The sequence below is a fragment of the Tupaia chinensis genome, unplaced genomic scaffold, assembly GCF_000334495.1.
Source record: "Tupaia chinensis unplaced genomic scaffold, TupChi_1.0 Scaffold000037_18, whole genome shotgun sequence".
Taxonomy (NCBI): Eukaryota; Metazoa; Chordata; class Mammalia; order Scandentia; family Tupaiidae; genus Tupaia; species Tupaia belangeri.
The window spans coordinates 2,175,416-2,182,509 of NW_006159476.1; the positions used below are offsets into that span (position 1 = coordinate 2,175,416).

Here is a 7,094-nt window from a genome sequence, read left to right on the forward strand (position 1 = left end):
TGGGAAGGGACAGAGGGTCAGAAAGAGGGGTGGAAATAATTCTAGGAACTAGAAATGGAAAATTTTTTATAATATGCATGATTAAGTCACTATGCAGTATATTCTAGATGGGAAATCACATTTTGTATCCCATGATGATGCTTAGGGAAATAATGTAAATTAAGTTACAAAAAAAAAAAAGTTTCAGGAAAAAAAAATCTATTCAATGACTGCAGTAAGATATATAGTCCCAACCAGGTGCTACTTTATAGAATGTGTAAAGTTAGACTTGTGTTCATGGAAATGTATATATCAGCAGTGTTTGCTATGAAAATATTTAGATTAATTAAGGTCTTTAGTAATTCAATAAAATGTGGGGGGAAAACAGTATAGAAAGCAAACATAGATACCAGAGACAGTGTGGGAGGAGAGTGGGAGATGGCAGAGGGTAAGAGATAGGGAATCAAGGATCGGGGAAAAAATCAAAACAGACAGAAAACTAGAAATGGAAAATTATTTGCTGACAATAACATGTTTGTTGATGTGCTTGATTGAGACAATATACAGTGTACTCTGGATGGAAAATTTCATTCTGTATGTTGTAACGATGTACAGTGAATGAATGCAAATAAATAAATTTAAATTAAAAAAAAAAAAGAAAAGGAAGAATTATGGAGGACCTTGGCTCCAAAGGTGAGACAGTCTTCATACCTCAAGTAATTGGACCTTTTTTATTTTTTTTAACTATCTTTTTTTTTTTTCGGGGGGGAGGGGGTATATGTTGAATTCTTTCTGAAGCCCATTTTAAAATAAAATTGTTTCATTATGGTAAGAAAAAAAAATCTGTAAAACGTAAGACTATATAAATGTAAAGAATAAAGAACTAAGAGAGTTGCAAACATTTGTAGTCAGAAAATAAGTGATAAAATAATACAGTTAATTTACATTCTTTAGAATCAGACAAAATAAGCTGAAAATCAAAATGCAATTAAAACAGAATTTTGAATATGAATGCAGTTAAAAATGGAAAGTATTAAAATATTAAATATTTTGTTGAATAAAAAAAAAAGAAAAAGACTGCACAGAGAAAGTTATATTACTCATGACCAACAAGGATTTGAATCCTGGACCTGTCAGTGTGAAGAAGAACAAAACAAAACAAAACAAAACAAGTCAGGTGCATGCATGTGTTCCCAGGATTCTGACAGGATAGAGAATCTGAGGAAAGGAGATTGGAGTGTGACCAGTCCCCTTTTCACTCTCTCTCTGACATGCATGCACCTTCTGGGGCTTAACCAAAGGAAGTTAATGGGGGCTTATCTACATAGGTGTAAGCAGAGTTAAGGGAACTACCCTTAAGGGTAAGGGTCTTGATACATCCAAGGAGTATTAAGACTGGGCAGCTATTATTCCCACTAAGCCTGAAGGGTCAAGGAGAGAGCTGTAACTGGAAGCCATCAAGAGTTGGAGGTGTGGAAAAGAAGCCTCAAATGTGCAGCTGAACAGAAATGTAGCCCTTGCCAAAACCAGGCAAACAAGGACCTCCTTTTCCTTATGGAATCCTCTATTAGCTGAACCCAACGAGGAGCCAAAAGATGACAATGTGGTTCATTCAAGTCAGAATAAGACTTGGGCAGAGAATAGGGGTTTGGGAAGGGAGTGGGCAAGGAAATATCTAGCATACTCATCTGCAGATGAGTCTGTACCTACAGCCATGGTACAACAATTTGTCTGTAAGGTTATAGGTCTTGGAGCTCAACTCATTCTCTGCCATCGTTCCTTGGAGCATGCTCCTTGCACTCAAACTATTGGACTTCCAGCAGCAATGATACATCATATTTTAATAAATCCCCTCCCTCCCCATGGATTTCCAGGTCCTGATATATTGAGGGCAAGTTACCAGCCCATAATTCTACTTCCGTTGTGATAGCCTCCTTTGAGCCCCAAGTACCCTCTGCTAGTGAACCCCAACAGATCTACTGAAGTTCCCAAAGATGACTTTATCACATCAAGTTCCAAAATGGAAGGATGGTACCTTTCCTCCCGGAGAACCTAACTCTATCTCCCAGCTTTCACCAGTGGAAAGGCTATAGTCTACATAGCCCTTCCCTGTCATATCAGCAGTAGCCCTGACCCAAGGGCTTCTCTTTGTTATTACCTGTCAAAGGCTGCCAACAGTCGAGGCTCAGCTCTGTTGGTCTTTTTATTCTAGTACCATACCAAATGAGAAGCCCCAAGTTGAGGCATGCTATTTTTTTATGTAAAGGTGAAAAGCAAAGACTGAGGTAAGCCACAAACCATATTCAAAGCTTCTGCTCAGATGTGGCATGCAATGTATCTGTTCACATTCTGTTGGGGGCTGGCTCTACGTTTCCCGTTTCCCCGTTTTGCTCTCTTGGAGTAGCATTGCCACTGTCTGTCATTATCTTTTTATCTTCTCCTGTTCTACTCCACTCCGCAGAGTGGAGCTGTTTCTCAGCCAAAGCCCAGACTTGGCTCTGCACCTGTCCCATGGTAGGCACTCTGAACAGTTACCCAGGCGATGCTGGAGGACTCTGTAAATCCCTTCACAGACTTCACAAATATTTGTGTGATTAAGTGTTTCCATTTTAGTGGATTCTATTGGTAGAAGTAAAGCTCTTTGTAGCCACAACTTCTTTTTGAGCATTACAAAGAAATTAATAAAACATGTGCTTTGGAAAATGGAAAATAACTTTTTTGGGGGAAGTTTAGCAATATTTATTTTACTTACATAACAAGGAGGTCCACAATTGGCCTCACAGTTGAATATTGCCAGGGTTCTGGATCAACTTCTCTAATGCCCTGTTTTCAAATGATTACAAGATATTGCAGCAACTCCAGATATCACATTATAGAAAAATGTGAGCAGGAAGTGAGAAGAGAATCTTTACAATTTGTCTTTCTGAATGAGGAAATTCCTTCCTAGAAGCACCATTAGATCAAACTGACCAATCCTGGGACATGCTGCTCACTCAGGTGCACAGGAACCTGGAAAATTAACGTCTGAAATCTTCAGATTCTAATGTAAGCAACGGATTGTGTCAGTAACAACAGGAGTTGGGTATGGCTGCTGGGGAGGTGACCAACATTTGTTTGTGACAGTGGTCATGAATAATCATCAAGAACAATATGGAAATTAAGAAACACACTTGTAAATTTAAATTATCCCTGACAAGAGAATAAATAAAACCGATTACTGTAAGATGACTAATTATTTCATCATTTTGTTTTAATTTTCTGTTAATTTTTTAAATTCCTGGGTATTTGGTAGTCTTGAATAGTACAGTTGCTGTATGCAAGTACAGTCTTTCAGGTATTTGTGTATATGCATGCATTTAAAGGCTGTAAAAATTCTTCCCGAGGTACCTTTGCCTACTTTACCCATCTCATGTCACATAAACTCTTTTCATTACCATTCAGGGTAATTGCATGATTAATTTCCTTATCAAGAGTAAACTGGCTATTGTATCCTTTTTTTTTGCCAAAGAAAACTAAAACTTTTGACTACTGTTAAAATTATTACACTGTGGCCAGAAAATGTGGTTCTGGAATGGGTCAGAGACAAAATTTTTTCCAACCTTTCCCTGTTTCATTGACAATCATAGTCTAAACAATTTACATCCAGGGACCAGGAGATGGCATAATGGTTACATCACTGGACTCCCATGTAGTCAACCGCAGTTCAAGTCTCAGACCTTGTGGATTAAAACTCATACTAGGCATGTGTGTGTGCATGACCAAACTCCTGAGAAGAGACTGGAGGAAAAGGGACTGCGGCTTTGTTAACCCACCTCACTTTCTGTCTCTCTCTGTCTCTGTTTCTCTTCCTCTGGTGAACACATGTGCCTTATACCAAAAATATGTCTTAGAAAAATTTACATCCATACAGTTTTTCTTTGATATGAAGTTTATGCCTTTAGTAGAACTCTGAATGGAGTAATTCTCATTTGTATTACATTCCTCAAGTCTTTCTCCCAGATGCAGAAGTTATTAATTCTCTAAACTAATGGACTTTCACTATTACTGTCATTCATACATAAATACATACATAAATTCATACATAAATTCTCTGATAATTAGTAAGGGATAAGTGCTATGGGAAGGCTTTTCCACATTTCTTATATTCACATGTGTCACTCTCTGATGTTGAACAGTAGTTGAGTCATGACTTAAGGTCTCTTACTTTCTTTATATTTATAGGACTTTTCTTATAAATTACCTGCTGTTGAATTCTTTGTGAGTTATGACTAAAAGCCTTCTCACATTCCTTATAGTCATACGGTTTCTCACCCATATGAATTCTTTGCTGTTTGAAGGCCCTGCCACAAATCTTACATTGGTAGGATCTCTCTCCAGTGTGAATCCCCTGATGCTGTTTAAGTCGTCAGCTCACTCTAAAGGCCTTTCCACATACCTTACATACATAGGGTTTCTCACAGGCATGAGTTCTCCTCGAATAAGAGTTGAGCTTTGATTAAAGGTCTTCCCACACTCCCTGCATTCATACAGTTTCTCATCAGTGTGATCAGTCTGATGTTGAATCAGTTGAGACCAAAGACCAAAGGTCATCCCACATTCTTTGCATGCATAGGGTTTTTCACCAGTATGGATTCTATCTACTTTAAGATGTGAGATCCAGTTAAAGGCCTTGCCACATTCTTTGCACTGAGAGGTTTTTTTCACCCATATGAATTCGCCAATGTTCAATTAACTGTGAGCCTTGACTAAACACCTTTGCACAGTCCTTACATTCGTAAGGTTTCTCACCAGTACGAAATCTGGTGCTGGATGAAATTTGAAACAGAATTGAAGGCCTAGCCACATTCCTTACATTCATAAGGTTTCTTACCAGAATGAATATTCTGGTGCTGAATTAGTCATGAGCCATATTTAAAGGCCTTTCCTCATTGCTTACATTTAAAGAGTTTTCATTAGTATGAAGTCCTTGATAATTAATAAGGAATTCTTCCTGCCAGAAGTCTTTTCTACATTTATTATATCCACAGGGTTTATCTCCACTGTGAATTTTCTGGTAAAAGGTAAGGGATGCTTGCTAGCTGAAAGTGGGTGTTTCTTCATGACTGATTATCATTTGACTGATATTTGTTTGCATTTCCCAGTTGTCTGTTGAACTGGCTTCTGTGATCCCAATCATCTTGAAAATTTGAGCACTCAAGACTGTAACTGGCAAGACTTTCCATTATCTGCCACTGGGGTGACTCAACTTCACAAACATGCTGCTTTAGAGGTAATACTTGGGTAAAATCTCTGGGCTCCAATACTGGGCAAGACTTCCTGCCACTCTCCTCTCCACCATCCAGGGCTCTTTGCATTGCCCAAGAAAGGAGGTCACATCAGGTTTGGAAATGGCAAGACCCAGTGAGACCAGGTTGCCATGGGTCTCCAACATCACATCTCTGTACAATTCCCTCTGAGCAGGTGCCAATCATTGCCATTCTTCTTGGAAGAAGACTATGATCACATCCCTGAATGATTCTGTCCCCCATGTGGTGTCCTTGGTTCCAGGAGCCACCATGGTCATGCCACACACAGCCCAGGGCACGATCCTACCTTGGCACTGGACGTCTCGCCACCCTGATGGAAAACCACTTTATAACAATACACACTGTCAGAGTATTTGGTTAACAGAAAAACTGCTTGTCAATTGTAAAATACTTTGTAAACCACATAGTGTTAATGAACACTTAATGCTATGTATAATCTAGAATCATGAGTTTTAAATTTTCCTAAATTTTTGGGCTGGCAGGTGCTGAGGTGATTAAAGGCCGACTGCGGTTCAAGTCTCAGACCTGGTAGCTTACTTTCTCACTTTTTCTTTCTCTCTTTGCTCAAATTGGATAATAAAAATAGTAAATAGGGGTAAATAAAAGAATTCTTTTAAAATTTTTTTTCTAATTTTGAAGTATTTAAGAAAGTGCAAAATGTTCTCTAAACAACAAGGAAGTCTGTCTCCTGCAGGATACTCTGTAAGTATCAAAGAAGTTTGCTAAAGAAAAATGACAGATTTTAGAAATGCTATGTGAGTCATCTACATTGAATTGTTTCGTAATTATAAAGTGCTCTTAATCTGCAGAACACTTCATAATTTGAAGGGATTAACCAATCTCCATGTTCTTTATAATGATCAAATGACTTAAAAAGGCAAAGTCTCTTACACAGTGTAAATAGCAAAGTAATTTATAAGTAGTATGCTAAGTGGCATAATTTTTGAAATGCATAAATACCTTAGAAATGGTCTTGAATATTAACACTTTTGCCTCCAAGTGCCTAAAATTGTGCTTAGCGGAACTCAGGAAGAATGTGATGAATGAAGGGATACTTGTAAACACCAAAGTACTTTGTAAGCCATTGAATGATTTTAAACATTAGCTCACAGGATATGTAAATTAAACTATAACCTTATACTTGCAAAATATAAGGTTTTTGTAATTAACAAATCAACTGTAGTGCATTTGCACCCTACAATGCTTGCCTTGTAGTTTACTTGGTTTCTTGTTTGTTTGTTTCCTTTTTATATTTTTTATCTTCTTTCTTATATTTTCTTTTTTTCTACATTCAATCATTGTGTATCCTTATAGCGTACAAAATGGATTTTCCCAGCATGAGTACACTGTATATTAGTCCAGCAAGATGTTACCATATACATTGTCATGATCAACTTTCTATTTTTGTGGTCATTCAATGTTTTTCTTCTTTTTTTCCCCTCTTAGTTGCCTCTCTCTCACCCCTCCCGTTGTCCACCCTCCATACTGTCTCTACTATCTATAGTTGCTTTCCATGGGTTTTCATTTTCCAGTCTTTTAGTTTCTGTCAGAGAATCCAGGCACTAAGTATATATTAAGTGGGGATATACAATGCTTCTCTTTCATGGTCTGTTTTCACTCCAGCATTAAATCCTCCATATCTATCAACTTTCAATCAAATGCCAGGATCTCATTGTTTTTGACTGAGGAGTATTCTGTAGTGTATATTTGCTGCACGTTTTCAACCCATTCATCTGTTTTGGGACATTTCTATTGATTCTGTGTTTTAGCAATTGTGAAAAATGCTGCAATAAACATGAATGCACAAGT

General features: G+C 37.7%; 1 pseudogene; it reads right to left on the minus strand.

Moving 5' to 3' along the window:
• Nucleotides 1–4,026: 4,026 nt before the first annotated feature.
• Nucleotides 4,027–5,536, minus strand: LOC114007895 (zinc finger protein 582 pseudogene; annotated as a pseudogene).
• Nucleotides 5,537–7,094: the final 1,558 nt, after the last annotated feature.